This window comes from Oryzias latipes, chromosome 21 (genome assembly GCF_053564925.1).
Source record: "Oryzias latipes strain Hd-rR chromosome 21, Olatipes_Hd-rR_3.1".
NCBI classification, from domain to species: Eukaryota; Metazoa; Chordata; class Actinopteri; order Beloniformes; family Adrianichthyidae; genus Oryzias; species Oryzias latipes.
This window is the reverse complement of record NC_136257.1, coordinates 13,580,782-13,595,575: the sequence shown is the minus strand read 5'-3', so window position 1 is coordinate 13,595,575 and position 14,794 is coordinate 13,580,782. Positions and strand designations below refer to the sequence as shown.

Here is a 14,794-nt window from a genome sequence, read left to right as displayed (position 1 = left end):
CTCAAAGTCTGAAATAACATGAACATACGGTACTCCTTTTCCTCCTGCGGTCAATACCAGCTAAGAAGGGAATGGGGGGACGGGAGGGTTTCATAAATAACACAAAATTTATTTTCCCTAGTATTACCATACAACAATAATAGAGGTGAGTTTTAAAGTAGTGTGTATAATATCTTCTAATTACATCATACAACTTTGTGGACAAAGGTACATGTTTTGCGGTAACCCTCTCACCCCCACCCCCCTCAAGTCATTTGGTTGCGCCTGTCCTGACGGTTGGAAAGAGAGGGAAAAGCAGCAGCCACTTTGAACCAGACCCTTCTGATAGCCTGTTCGGTAAGTTTTTCTGAGACTATTTTTATTTTATTAAATATTATTACTTCACTCAATGTGAACAAATATTGTTCCCCGAAGCCTAATGACAGCTAGGTATCCAAGCTAGTCGACAAGTGTGACGAGGCAGCCAGTAGCAGAGCGGCATTCCGTCTCTTCTAGGCATGTTCGTATGACCTAGCTTAGCCACCAGAATTTCTTCCATTTAGAGGAACGCGAGGCTGCAGTGTTTTCTCCGTTTTATGAATGAGCGTCACTAGATCGGTGCGTACTATGCATGCAGGCTAATATTTTTTGTTGTAGTTATCTTCACCTCCCGGAAATTTAATCAGTAATCAAAAGCGAGCAGGGGCTGTTCCCCCCGTTTGCAAGGCTCCGTCCAAGAAGTGAATGCTGGGACATGAGGTCATGTGACAGGTTTTGAGTAAACTGATAGGCTGCAACCAATGTCTACAAACATAAAGGAGCAAACGTAGCTTAATGAAATACTATTGGATTGTGGTATAAAATAATAAATAAATAAAACAGCAGTTTTATTATTGTTTTATTTATTTATAAAAATCAATAATGACTTTTGAAAGTACTTCAAAGTATTTTTACACATAGAGCCACATGATAGTTCAAACCCAGGAAACGAGTCTGGAATCTCTCTTATTTATTAACTTGAAAAGTTAAAATGTAAAAGGAAAATAGTGTAAATAGGATATCTGTTTCCAAAGGTTTTTTTGGTCAGCTAAAAATGGATCATTTTATAAACATATATGCCATGAAGAAGATTTCAGTGTTTACTCTGCCTCACAGCATCTGTTTAGCTTAATTGAACTGTACAATCTTTTTGGTTATATTCGTAATTACTTATTATTTGTTGATAATGAAGTAAAAATGGATTTGATATCAACCTTAATTCATGTAGTTCTCTGACTAGCTTTGCAATGATACCTCCCTTACTTGGATTAGACAAGTTATGAGAAGGTTATGACACTAAGAACTCGTATCTTTGATTCAGATTGCAAATATGTTGTTTTGCTGTTTCCTTCAGGAATAAAATTATGCCCTCTATGTGATCACTTAAAATGCTTTACCTTTTCTTATTTTTTTGACCTACCTTAATTATCCTTATACCATTGGATATTGATATTGTTGATATTGAGACATTACAGCTATTGTTGTTTACATTTACATTGTAAACAAGCTTTTATATACAGCAGTGTAAGATGCTTTCACATTTATGTTGCTCTAATAAATAATGGAAGTATAACAGTTCATGTCGGCTAAAACCCATTGTATAATTCAGAATATGTCTGATATCTTCACTGATTTTTATTTTTCATTTTGGCAGAAACGGATAGCCTCGATAGATGTATAGAGAACCAAAACCAAACCAAGATGCTGTCTGCCAGATCCTTGACCTCGGATTTCAGTCAAGAAAAGCCTTCATTGAAAGTGATGTCCTAAAAGAAGATGATAGACCTACAAAGATTCTGGAGGCATATCCATGTTTCAAGGAGCTTCATCATGTAAGCAATTTACTTGTGTTTTTGATTGGTTGTTCCCCCCACCGCCCATCTTTACTAAGGAGGCATTTTTGTATGTTACTTGTGTTTTAGGTGATGGAGGAGCTGCGGTGGATCCAGGATATGGGAAACGGCAAATTCAGATGTCAAGTACAGGACAGATGGGAAGACTTCTGCTCACTAGTGCAGTTTTACAGAGTTTGGAAAAAAGTGTTGAAGCCTCCCATGAACTTAAGTGGAGGTAACTCATTTTACTGTCTTTTTTTGCATAATGTTTTCAGAGGTGTTGGTCAGAATTGCGTTGTTATTATGCAAACTGATATTCAATTTAATGTAAACTCAACATTAAGCTGAAAATGAAGTTAATAACTGAGTTATTCTATTATATTGTTCTATTTTAGTTGAACACAACGTTGCACTCTTCAGAGCACTCCCAACGCTTTTCCCATCTCCAACTTCACCCCTTAAGAAACTGGCACATGCTAGTGAAGCATTGCTGCATGTTCTAGAGGTGAGTTTTTGTTCCCATTTGAAACTTTGATTTTGTGCTTGATTTTTGTTTGTCTCTGATGGTCTGTAATAACTGTGGGTAGAGACTGGAAGGAATAATGTGAGGATCCCAGCATTTATTTCTGTTTTTTTTTCTGCCACTAGATATGCAAAATGGTGTTAATGACACCTAAAAAGCCTAAATACAAGCATCTACAAAAATTATATTAATTTTCAAAATGGCAAATACGACCCTAGTGATGTTTCATTATTACTAACAAAACATTTTTAGTAAAAGTTACAACATAAACTGTTTTACCCTAATTATTTTTATCTTTAGCCAACAGATGATCCTGCCAAATACCTGAAGAAGAGATCTTTCTCCAGCCCGGTGTTGCTCTTTGATGGGTCCTGCTGTCTCGTGGCAAGTGGAGAAACTCCCATCACCACCTTTGCCAAAGAAGATCTTGGCCATAGGTTGTTTTATCTGTTGGCTTACCACTACACCTTCCATCTTACCCATCCCAAGTTTGTGGCAACCCTACTTTGTCAGTCAGACAGAAATATTGAAGGACAATATTCACGAGCGGGACACCACAAGTTCATAAAAAATGTTTTGGCAGAGTGAAACGTTTTTACTGAGTGGTAGAGCTTTCACGGTGAGAAATGAATGCCTTGTTTGGTGATGTTAACCAGAGACACTCTTTTTCTTATTTCTCTTAACCTCAGATTATTTACTAGTATGGCCTGCATCAGCGTTCATTAAGATTTAGCTGTAAACCTATGTTAAATTTTATGTTGAAATGCTTCAAGCAGTTCTTTGTATTTGTAGAAGCAGAAGTATTCTATGTTAACAGTGTATTCAAAGCAATTTTGAAAAAAGCAATATAAATAAATATTGTTAAGTACAGTGATCCCTTGCTATAACGCGGTTTACTTTTCACGGTTTCGCTACTTCACGGATTTGCATTGTGCATTGTGTTCTGCATTCTGATTGGCTAAAAAAGTCACTCCGCTTCTTCTCTACCTGCGCGTCAATAATGTTGCAGTTTAATATGTACACGTACGTAAATCAGCTTTCCAAATTACGTACATGCAAATCATCTTGCAATTTCAAGTTTCTCTAAAACCCATAGAAAAAGAGCAACACCAACTGTCAATCACTATGTTCTTCTCCCGAACAAACACAGCTGCACCGCGGGCTTGAGAAGGAGAAAACACTGCAACTTCTCAGACTGAAGAGCATTGAAATACACCTGAGCCACTATTTGTCCGTTTGTACTTTGTATTTTTTTCATGATCATTTTAAATTTTCTCCCGTTTAATCCAATTCTTCGGGTCGCGGTGGGCGGGGCTAATCTCCGCGATTTGAAGCCTTCTGTTCACATTGATGATTAAAATTATTATTTGACAGTACAGTACAGAAGTTATTTGTTGAAAAAAAAAACGTCTTTAAAGTACTTTGATTTGTGAAACAAATGTTTGAGCCTGTAAAATGGTTTGTTCTTTCTTTTCAATGTATAACAGAGTATTTAATTGTATAATAATTGTTAAAAAATAGAGGTTTCTACTTCACGGATTTTGCCTATCACGGGTTCTTTTTGGAACGTAACCCCCGCGATAAACAAGGGTTTACTGTATACCAGGGGTCGGGAACCTTTTTGGCCAAGAGAGCCATAAACGCCACATATTTTTAAATGTAATTTTGAAAGAGCCATACATACAATAATGTAGCGTCCCTTTCCCACACTGAGGCACGGAGACTTAACCTCTTTTAAGGTTCTTTATTCTGGTTACTGTAAACCGCAACAAACGCCCAACAATTAATTCAGCAACTCCTTATTCTCACCCGCCGAGACGAGAGAGAGCGCTTCTCCCAACTTTATATTCCCCTGCTCCCGCTCCAGTCCTCGCATTTCCCTTATTCGGCCCATAGCTGAACCCCATTGGTCCAAACTACCTAACAACAGGCTGAGCGACAGAACTAAGAGCCAATCAGATCACTGCTTGATCGATGCGTTCCATGAACTCCAGAACTTTTAACGCGGCCCAACAGCCAAGTTAAACTGAGTCCGCGACAATATTTTTAAAACTAAAAATACAAATGAATGTGTGCATTTGATGTAATTTCAACATTTTTAAAGTACAATAAGTCTGTGGATTCTTTTTAATAACATCGTTATGCTGTTGCTGATAAATGATGAGTATTTCTCGTGGTAGTTCTGCTGATGGTCTAGTCTGGTTGATCCGTGGTGAGTTTCTGCTTCGTGCAGGCGTTGAGACTCTAAACGTGATCGTAGGTCTGAATGTTCTGTAGATGTGAGAAAGACTGCTCACATGCAGACTCGGAGCCAAACACACACTCACACGCCGCAGTGAGTGACAGGCAGCGGGTTTACGTTTTTACCATCCCTGCGCGATTCACCTGCTGCCCCCCCCCCCCCCCCCCCCCCCCCGCTTTCTTCCTCACACATCCCGTCCCCGCAACTGCGCGCTCTTCCTCAAAGACGGGAGCGTGCAGTTTTAGGCACGGCAATTCACAGGTTTCCGGGTGGAACAAACTCTGTGAAATAATAGATAATAGTAAACTGATAGTTTTCTCTCCAAGCACCGCTACTACTGCGCGCCTCTGGCATCGCGACCGAGAAGGACTGGTCTAATGAAAAAAAAAGTATAATTAAAGATTTGTCTGCGAGCCACATGTGACCATCAAAAGAGCCATATATGGCTCGCGAGCCATAGGTTCCCGACCCCTGCTGTATACTAATCCTGTATGCTTGTATTTTTCTTGTCTTGGTTTGAGCTACAAAAGCTAGTAATTACACAATACTAGCTTTAATTCAGCTAGCAATAAGTCTTAATTCTAGTATAATAACTCTTGAATTAAAAGCATATCTTCTTACGGTTATCTAGTTTTAGGGTCTTTTTACTCAAAGTGAGTAATAAACAACTGTCAAAGAAGAATTTATAAACTAGTTTTGAGACTTTTTTACCTAAAAAATAGTGCTTGAAATGAGTATTTTACTACTAATTTTGAGTTGTTTCTCTCTTTCTAAAAGCCAAGATATTTTTTCTTATTTTAAGATATCTTATCAAGTGAAATTATCTTACCCCACTGGCAGATAATTTCACTTGTTTTAAGACAATATAATCTAAAAATAAGTCTAAATTTCTTGTATTTAGACAGTCAATTTTTGAAGTGTAGGATGTTAGCTCAGAGTAAGTCCAGGTTCCGTCGAGTCGTGATTCACGCAGGCGGTAATGATGCCCGACGGAGACAGTCAGAGGTGGTTAAGTTAAACGTAACTTCGGTGTGTAAACTGGCTAAGACGATGTCCGACACTGTAATTTTCTCTGGTCCCCTGCCAAACTTAGTCAGTGATGAAATGTACAGCCGCTTTTCATCATTTAACCGCTGGCTTTCTAGATGGTGCCCAGAAAACGGCGTTGGTTTTGTGGATAACTGGAGCGCGTTTTGGGGGAAGCCCGGTCTCATGCGGAGAGACGGCGTCCATCCCACCCGGGACGGTGCCGCTCTTCTTTCTAGAAACATTTCTGCTAGCCTTAGTCTGTTAACCTGACAATCCAGAGACGAGACCCGGGCGCAGTGTAAAACGCTCCTCTGAGCCTCCCTTAGGGTTAGTGCCGGTGCAAAACCCATGCAGGGAAAGTCAAGCAGGTCCGAGCTTTAGCTTATGTGCTGAAAGACAAATGAAAGGAGCGCGTCTTAGAAACCTTAAAGTGACAGACAGCAGTTCTCACAAGCAGGATTATGATGTAATTAAATGCGGTTTATTAAACATTAGATCCATTTCCTCCAAGTCCCTCTTAGTCAACGAGTTAATTACGGATAACAACCTTAGTCTTTTAGCCTTAACAGAAACTTGGCTCCATCAGGATGACTATGTTAGATTGAATGAAGCAACCCCCCCCCACTTATGCTAACTATCAGAAATCCAGGATTTCAGGGAAAGGAGGGGGTTTGGCAGTAATATCACAGTCTAGCTTACTTCTCAGCCCTAAAGTTAAAAATGCTTATAATTCATTTGAAAACATCATATTGTCTTTAAGTCACCCAAACAGGAAAACTCCAAAACCTGTTTTACTCATAATTATTTATCGCCCCCCCGGCCCATATTCAGAATTTTTAACTGAGTTTTCCGACTTCCTATCGACTATTGTCTTAGATTCTGATCAAACTATAATATTAGGGGATTTTAATATTCATGTTGATGACCCCAGTGACTGCCTAGGAAAGGCTTTTGCAGCTTTATTAGATGATGTTGGTTTCACCCAAAGTGTGAATGAACCCACTCACTGTCATAAGCACACCCTGGACCTTGTTCTAACCCATGGTATAGAGATCAGCCAGCTGAGTGTCCTTCCTCTTAACCCCATCATTTCTGATCACTTTATGATTACCTTCCAGCTTACACTGGAACATCCCTCTGCACCAGTGAATTAGAAACAGCTTAGAAGAACCTTAACTGACCGTTCTGTGTCTGAGTTTAAACACACAGTTCAGCCTGTACTTAGTGATATTCTGAGAAAAAACTCTGAGACCAGCTCCCATAGTATCAGTCCTAGTATAAATGACCAGTTTGTTAATGATGCCTTACAAGCCCTCAGGAGTACACTCGATGTTGTTGCCCCCTTGAAACCTAAGTTCGTCAGACAAAACCGAGTAGCACCGTGGTTTAACGCTGAAACTCGTTCTCTTAAACAAGAAACCCGTAAATTGGAAAGAGAATGGCGCCGCTCCGGTTCAGAGCAGTCTCTGGATATCTGGAAACATAGCCTATTAAATTATAAAAAAGCTCTGCGTAGAGCTAGAAGCCAGTACTATTCAACCTTAATATCAGAGAATGGAAATAATCCAAGATTTCTTTTTAGCACTATAGCTAAATTAACTCGCAGTCAGAGCTCAGTAGAACCACATGTTCCTGTTTCTCTCAGCTCTGATGATTTTCTTACATTTTTCGACAGTAAAATCTCAAATATTGGACATAAGTTAAATCAAGTTATTCCTACTATCAGCCCAGAACAGGCTGAAGTGGTAGAAATGGAGGCATCCATAGAAACCTCTGTAACATTGGACTGCTTCACTGCTGTGGATCAAGCGGAAATAACATCAATTATTACGTCCCCCAAATCCTCAACGTGTCTGTTAGACCCAATTCCCACTAGACTTTTTAAAGAAACTTTTCCCCTAATTAATGATCCCATATTAACAATGATAAATGCCTCTCTGGAAACGTGTTACGTGCCACAGTCTTTTAAATATGCAGTTGTTAAACCTCTTCTGAAAAAGCCCAGTTTGGATCCTAGCATCTTGGCCAACTATAGACCGATATCAAACCTGCCCTTTATTTCTAAAATCCTAGAAAGAGTTGTAGTTAAGCAGCTTTACTGCCACCTACAGGACAACAGCCACTTTGAAGACTTTCAGTCGGGGTTTAGACCTCACCACAGTACGGAAACTGCACTAGTTAGAGTCTCTAATGACTTGTTATTGGCCTCAGAAAAGGGACTACTTTCTATTCTGGTCCTGTTGGACCTCAGTGCAGCCTTTGACACTATCGACCACGGTATTTTACTCCATAGATTAGAGCAGGACATAGGGATCAGAGGATCTGCTCTCCAGTGGTTTAAATCCTATCTGTCCGATAGGTATCAGTTCGTTAATGTAAATGGCCATTCCTCTCAGTGCACTCGAGTCAACTATGGAGTCCCACAGGGCTCAGTCTTGGGACCGATCCTGTTTACGCTTTATATGCTACCCCTAGGAAACATAATCAGGAAACACAGCATTAATTTTCATTGTTATGCCGACGATACGCAGTTGTATTTATCCATGAAGCCTGACCAGAATGACCAGATAGAGAAACTGAACGCCTGCATCAGTGACATCAAGACCTGGATGACAATTAATTACAACCTCTTGAACCCAGAAAAAACTGAGGTCATTATACTTGGTCCTAAAAACCTCAAAGATACTCTGTCTGCTCAGATAGTCTCCCTGGATGGCATAAGTATAGCCCCCAATTCCACAGTTAGAAACCTTGGGGTTTTACTTGACCAGGATTTATCATTTAAGGCTCACATATCTCAGGTGTGCAGAACTGCCTTTTTTCACCTGCGGAATATTGCTAAGATCAGAAATATACTTTCTAAGAGTGATGCTGAAAAACTCATCCATGCATTTGTTACGTCGAGGCTGGATTACTGTAACTCCTTGTTAGCAGCTTGTCCTACGAGTTCCTTAAGAAGTCTCCAGCTTGTTCAGAACGCAGCAGCTAGATTGTTAGCTGGAACTAGCAGAAGAGATCACATCACTCCTGTGTTAGTTTCGCTCCATTGGCTCCCAGTTGATTCCAGAATCAAGTTCAAGATCCTCCTGTTAACCTATAAGGCCTTACATGGAATGGCCCCGTCCTATATTAAGGACCTCATAGTCCCTTACCATCCAATGAGAACACTTCGCTCGCAAAATGCAGGACTGCTTGTGGTTCCTAGAATTAGTAAAAGTACGGTTGGAGGTAGAGCGTTTAGTCACCAAGCCCCTGTCTTATGGAATAAACTCCCAGCTCATGTAAGAGAGGCCGACTCAGTTTCTACATTCAAAGCTAGACTGAAAACATTCCTCTTTGGACAGGCTTATTGTCAGACTAGTTAGTATTCAGAGATTATTTAACTTAATGTTAATTTGTTTAAATTAAACTTAATAATAACTATTTCTTTTAAAAGGCTGCTAGAAGTTGAAGCTGGGGTAACTATGGTGCACTGGGGTTCTGTCCTCTTTCCCTTTTTTACTTCTACCCTTCCTCTCCTCTATTCTTGATCATAATTTATCATTTAGTTCTCCATGCCTCTGTTTGGTGCAGTGCGATTCATGTATTGTCCCTCTTTTCCTCTCCCCTCCTGGGGAGTGGGAGTGCTTCCAGACTCCAGTTGGTTCATCCGTGCTCCAGTTCCTGACCGTATACCTCGCCTTTGCTCCTGCTCCTACACCTGGCTGTGGATCCTGCCTCTGGCTCATCTCTGGCTCGTCTCTGCTCTGTACCTGACCGAGTACCTCGCCTCTGCTCCTGCTCCTACACCTGGCTGTGGTTTATGGAGTTATTTTAGTCTCAATAATCAGAAATGCACACAACCGGTTTCACAAATACACACGCTCCGATTCACAAATGTCATTTTATGCAAACGTGAAAAATAAATTCGGAAATACACACCCTGTGTTTCACAAACACACACATTGTGTTTCACAAATGCACACTAAATGTTTTACAAATGCACAATGAGTGTTTCTCACAAATGTGCACACTGTTTTTCACAAAAACATTTTAGAAATTCACAATAAATGTATCAGAAATACACAGTAGGTGCTTCACAAACATGATTTTTAGGTACACATGTGATGTGAACTTACAGATCATTCGAATTGCAGAATGTGCATTCAAAATCCCGTTCTCGTTTGTGAATCTCCCCGTGTGTGTGAGAGATTTTTCTACGGTGAATATTGAGACTCATCTGACGGAGCAGGCTGACTAATGTCACCATTGGCTAGTGAATCTGTCAATCAAACTCATTGCAAAGCAGGCGGGTTCGCTTTTAGCCAATCGAATGGCCCCTTACACTTTTCACTCTCAACTGACGACGGAGGGAGCTGTTCAGCACAGCAGTTGGGAGGACGCGGGCGGCAAACATGGCGGAGAGGTCTTCCGAACGGGATCAGTCTCAGCCCGTAAGTAATGTTATTGAATACTAAGTTGAAGCGTTCTGCTTAGCCAAGTGACATGTGTGAATGCTTTATAAACATTTCAGCCGAGTCGTTTGCAGAGTACCCCCACCGCTAATTAGCTTAGCTTAGCCTGTGCGGTCATATTTTTTTTATGAAAGCGGGGGAGGACTTATGATGGTTTTGTCAAATTTTATACATGGCATACCACCAGCTCTTCACACAACACGAGTAACTACAACCAACCAGGGGCCTCGAAACTAGCCGGCTTTCGACTCAACTCTCAAGTTGTGTCTGCCTTTGTGAGTGAAGTTCAGCCGGTGTCGGTTCAAGCTAGCGCCTGTAGCCAATGATCTGTAGGTTCTACCATGATTCAGATAGAACTAAGGGGAAAAGCATGCCGGATTTACAGCAGCAAAGAAAGTTTAATAAAAAATATTGATTTAGAGACGGGGATTTGTTTAAACACTGATGCTATGCTATGCTAACTAGCTAGTTGTCCCGTGTGCTGCCTTTATGTAAACGCGATCCGGGTTAAAGTTAGAAGTTAGACACAGTCTTTTCACAACCCAGACTTTAAGACGGGGTGGATATGTGCAACAAAGTTAATTCATATGATATTCATGAAAACGGCATTTTTTAACTATAACAGACGTGAATCCACTGTTGAATGAAAGAAGCCTCATTAAGTTTCTAACGTTAGAACCCGTATTGTGCTGAAAGCCCTGTGAGATTGTGTCAGAGTGACAGCCACTAAATTCCCCGTATCTTTACTTCCAATGACGTAATGACAAGAATCCCAAACATTATGTTTTTAGGCTGTTTTGTAGTCGATAAGTAGTTACAGAAAGGGCGGATGGGAGAAATATGCTGTCAACAGTGATTTGAGTAGAAGTTACTGTAAGTATTACACACAGGCTTCCTGTGATCAGTGTCTTGTCTCTGATTTTTTATTTTTAAAGCTGTTCTTTACTACAAGCTCAAGTTATCATAGCAAGAGTGTTTTAAAAAAATCCCCTTTCAAATATTTGAAAATGATGTAATTTAATCTCAGACAGCTAAATGATCTAATCCATGTTTGTCCTGTTTTTATTTATTCTCTAGGAATTACTGAAGCGTGACAGCGTGACAATCTTTTGTTCCTCGTGCCATCAGGCAATACAACTCTCTGGCAGGGCATCTTACAAGTAATTTCTTTTAATTTTACCCACTGATTTTCCAATTATTTACCTTTTTTTATCAATCTTTTTATTTTGTGATATTTCTATTTGTAATGCATGTGTGTTTATGTGTTTTTTTAAGATGGCCATTTTTAAAAAAATTCCTGAGGGATTATTAAATACCCTTCTATTCTATTCTATTATATATTTTATCATCCTATTGTATTACTGTTTTACCTATCAATTGGGAATTTAGCATTTTTTCCCCTGTAAATATCTGTCAGTTGAAAGTATTTGTACTTGTATTCCATAGATCTTGTACCTGAAGATAGCAGACAACTGTGCAGACACCCACTTGGCCTTCTTCAGTGACGCTGTGAACGTTTATGGCTTTCCTCTGAGGTATTCATGTTATTCATAAAGAAATATTTTATTCACATATCAGGCAGTATAAGTACTTGGTTATTTGTACAAAAATAAAATAACTTTTTTTAGACTCCTCTCTGAAAACAAAGGCAACTCTAAAACTCTTTCCCCTCATGAATAACATTTTACCCCCCCTTAACAGTCTCTCTCACCTCAATGTTTCCCCCAGTGATACATGTAACCCACTCCTGCAATTTATCTAACCTAGAAATTCTACTTACTGGCAACGTACATAAGAACATTACATTTTAAATTGATGTGTACCGTATTGGCGATGCATTTGTAATTATGTGTTTGAGACATGATTTTCATGTTATTGTCAGGGTGAGAGGAGATCACGGAGGAGAACATGTGGGCATAGCCGAGTTAATGCTCACAGTACGTAGAACTGACACAAACAGCTTCATTTCAGGAAAAGTGTACACACAATCAACGGTGAGTTGAACCTAGTTTTAGACGCTTTAATATATACATAAAAGTGAATGATGTATTAAAAATAAATCTGACAATATAATATTTCTTTTTGCTTTTTTCCAAATACAGGATTGAGCTCCTCTGGTGTGATGTCTTCATGACTGTTACTGGTTTATATTACAACATCCTGCTCTCTCCTGAGGACCAAGATTTGCTCAATATCAGTAACATCACGTATTCTGCTGCCACTATATTTTCCTACCACGCATTCAGGCCAGTTTGGATGTCTTTAGTGACGCGTGGGACAGCCATCCAATCAGGACGGAACAAAGCATCACACCAAATCAGCTGTGCCAGTTGGGCTTGACCCAGAACCCTGTTTCTGATCCCCGGGTAAGTGCTTTATTTCAGTGGTTTTTAACCTTTGTTCACTTGTTCCACGGTCTGACACCGGACTCTGTGGAAAGCTACACCGCTAAAGACGAGCTTTAGCTGGTATTTTTGTTATAACTGAGCGACTTTATCAGCAGAATTAAGAACAAGGAAGTGAAGACTTTAACTACTTCTGATTGGTCAGACTGATGACATGTGATTAAGCCTTCAAGAATGATTGGCGGAGACAGTTAAAGGGGCGGGACTTTTCCTTACACAGTTATAGCTGCAGCTAAATCGCGGTACCGTCAACCTTATCAAAATGTATTTTATAGAATTAAATAAACAAAAAGAAAAAGTCATTTTAAGATCTTTCATATTCCTAACTACTCAGTGTTTTATCAGTGCCTGTTTGCATGAAGAGCTGATTTCCTGGAGATGGGAAATGTTTTTAGATCGGTGAAGTAGGGCAATTCCCCACGGCACACTTGACCATCTCCCACGGCACACTAGTGTGCCGCGGCACACTGGTTGAAAAACACTGCTTTATTTAATCTCACTGTACTGGACAACTGATTTGTGTGCAGTTCGACTAAAGTGGAAAGTATCAAGAACAGTATGATGAAATCACAATGACTACAAGGAATTTTCATCAAAAATGAATGAAAAGTATTATTGTTGTGTGGTGCAAACTATTTCCCTAAATTGTTTGGTTTTTTAAATCAAGTAGGAAGAATAGCACATCTGCAAGTTCAAAATGCATCACAATGCATGGCATTATGAGCCATCAGATGTACTAATGTCACTACTTTGTTAAGGATCACTTATTTGCAAATTATAAACAGTTATGGAGATATGAGGTCTGCCTGCTAGAAACAATATAAGTCATTATTAGTGGGTCTCTGTTCCTACATAATCTAAAACATTAAAAAAAACAGTGCTGTTCATAAACGGTATCTTTTTTTTTTTGTCAGGGTGTGCTGGTTCCAGAGATTGAATGGGAGGAGAGTGGATCCATGGCTGAACCTCATCCTGGGATCAATGTCCCGGTATGGGACAGTCCTCTTTTGGGTCCACAAATGTTGGAACTGCAAGACGACATCAACCCATTGTGGAATTCAGACCGTTTGGGAGTGGACCTATATCTTTACTGTCCCGTTTGTTTAGAACTTAATTTAGGCGACATAATTACATACAGAAGAAGAGAGACTGAGGGGAGGAAGACAAAGTTCAAATCAATACTGCTGTATTGTTCAAGGGACTTCATTGTATGTAAGGAAGTTATGAAAATTAGTTCCAGTTTAAATAAAATTCAAATCAGTAGAGATCCCACATTTGCTTAAATTTTGATGTTTTAATCTGTCCATGTTTTCACTGAATTTTACTCTGCAATAAAGGGTGAATGTTTGCACTTTGTTGTTCTATGACCATCTTTTGTTGTGTAGTATTTAACCAGCTATAAAACCCAGAGAGATGAGGATCTTTTTTGCAAGGGTGACCTGGCCAAGAGGTGTATATGTATATGGTTACAATATAAAATCACTGACATTTGAGTTATTAAAAAAATAACATTAAGGTCCAGCAAAGTGACTTCGGGCTGAGCAGCGGAGGTGTATTGGGTATCTGTGATTGACAGTGAGATGAACTTGAGGTAATGTAGTCCCACTGCGTGGTACGGAGCAAAGTGATGCCAGTTTCTCCACAGAACCTACTGTGGAAGTTAAAGATTTTTCTCCTCCACCTTCAGATGATCAAGACCGAAGGGAACCGTGTCTGAGTGTTGAAATGACACTAGCATGAAAGCTAAGAGAATAACGTACAAACGATCCCGAGTGAAACGTTCATTGTTAATCTCATGACCAGTACAGAGTTCGATGGATTCTATGTCAACTGCATTCAACCACTGTTGCCTTGCTTCCAGGCCCACTGAAAAGTTGCACAAGCCAGTCATTTTTGACAACCGAAGGCAATAAACCGACAAGCCATGCTAGGGCTAACACGCTAACGACCGACTGGTACAGAATCAAATATGGGCGGGGCTTTTGACACCTGCAGAAAGCGTAGAGAAAGTGTAAGGGGCCAAACGATTGGCTAAAAGCGAACCCGCCTGCTTTGCCGATGAGTTTGATTGACAGATTCACTAGCCAATGGTGACATTAGTTGACCTGCTCCGTCAGATGAGTCTCAATATTCACCGTAGAAAAATCTCTCACACACACGGGGAGATTCACAAACGAGAACGGGATTTTGAATGCACAGTCTGCAGTTCGAATGATCTGTGAGTTCACATCACATGTGTACCTAAAAATCATGTTTATTTGTGTATTTCTGATACATTTATTGTGAAT

The 14,794-nt window shown here is 39.9% G+C and overlaps 1 long non-coding RNA gene and 1 pseudogene across 5 annotated transcripts; both read left to right on the top strand.

The window, feature by feature from the left end:
• The first annotated feature begins 216 nt into the window (after positions 1 to 216).
• Positions 217 to 3,072, top strand: LOC101162820 (uncharacterized; annotated as a pseudogene). Its single transcript, XR_013652657.1, has 5 exons — positions 217 to 336; positions 1,673 to 1,850; positions 1,941 to 2,088; positions 2,249 to 2,358; positions 2,677 to 3,072. The product of XR_013652657.1 is annotated as an uncharacterized LOC101162820 (transcript).
• A 2,438-nt stretch (positions 3,073 to 5,510) lies between these two features.
• LOC144988698 (uncharacterized) lies at positions 5,511 to 13,857 on the top strand. Of its 4 annotated transcripts, none has more exons than XR_013652674.1 (6): positions 5,513 to 10,080; positions 11,179 to 11,261; positions 11,563 to 11,636; positions 11,984 to 12,095; positions 12,204 to 12,467; positions 13,421 to 13,857. It is a non-coding gene; the product is annotated as an uncharacterized LOC144988698 (long non-coding RNA). The 4 variants fall into 4 exon arrangements; XR_013652673.1 differs by having other exon boundaries at positions 5,515 to 10,080; positions 11,548 to 11,636; XR_013652672.1 differs by lacking the exon at positions 11,179 to 11,261 and having other exon boundaries at positions 5,511 to 10,080.
• The last annotated feature ends 937 nt before the right edge of the window (positions 13,858 to 14,794 follow it).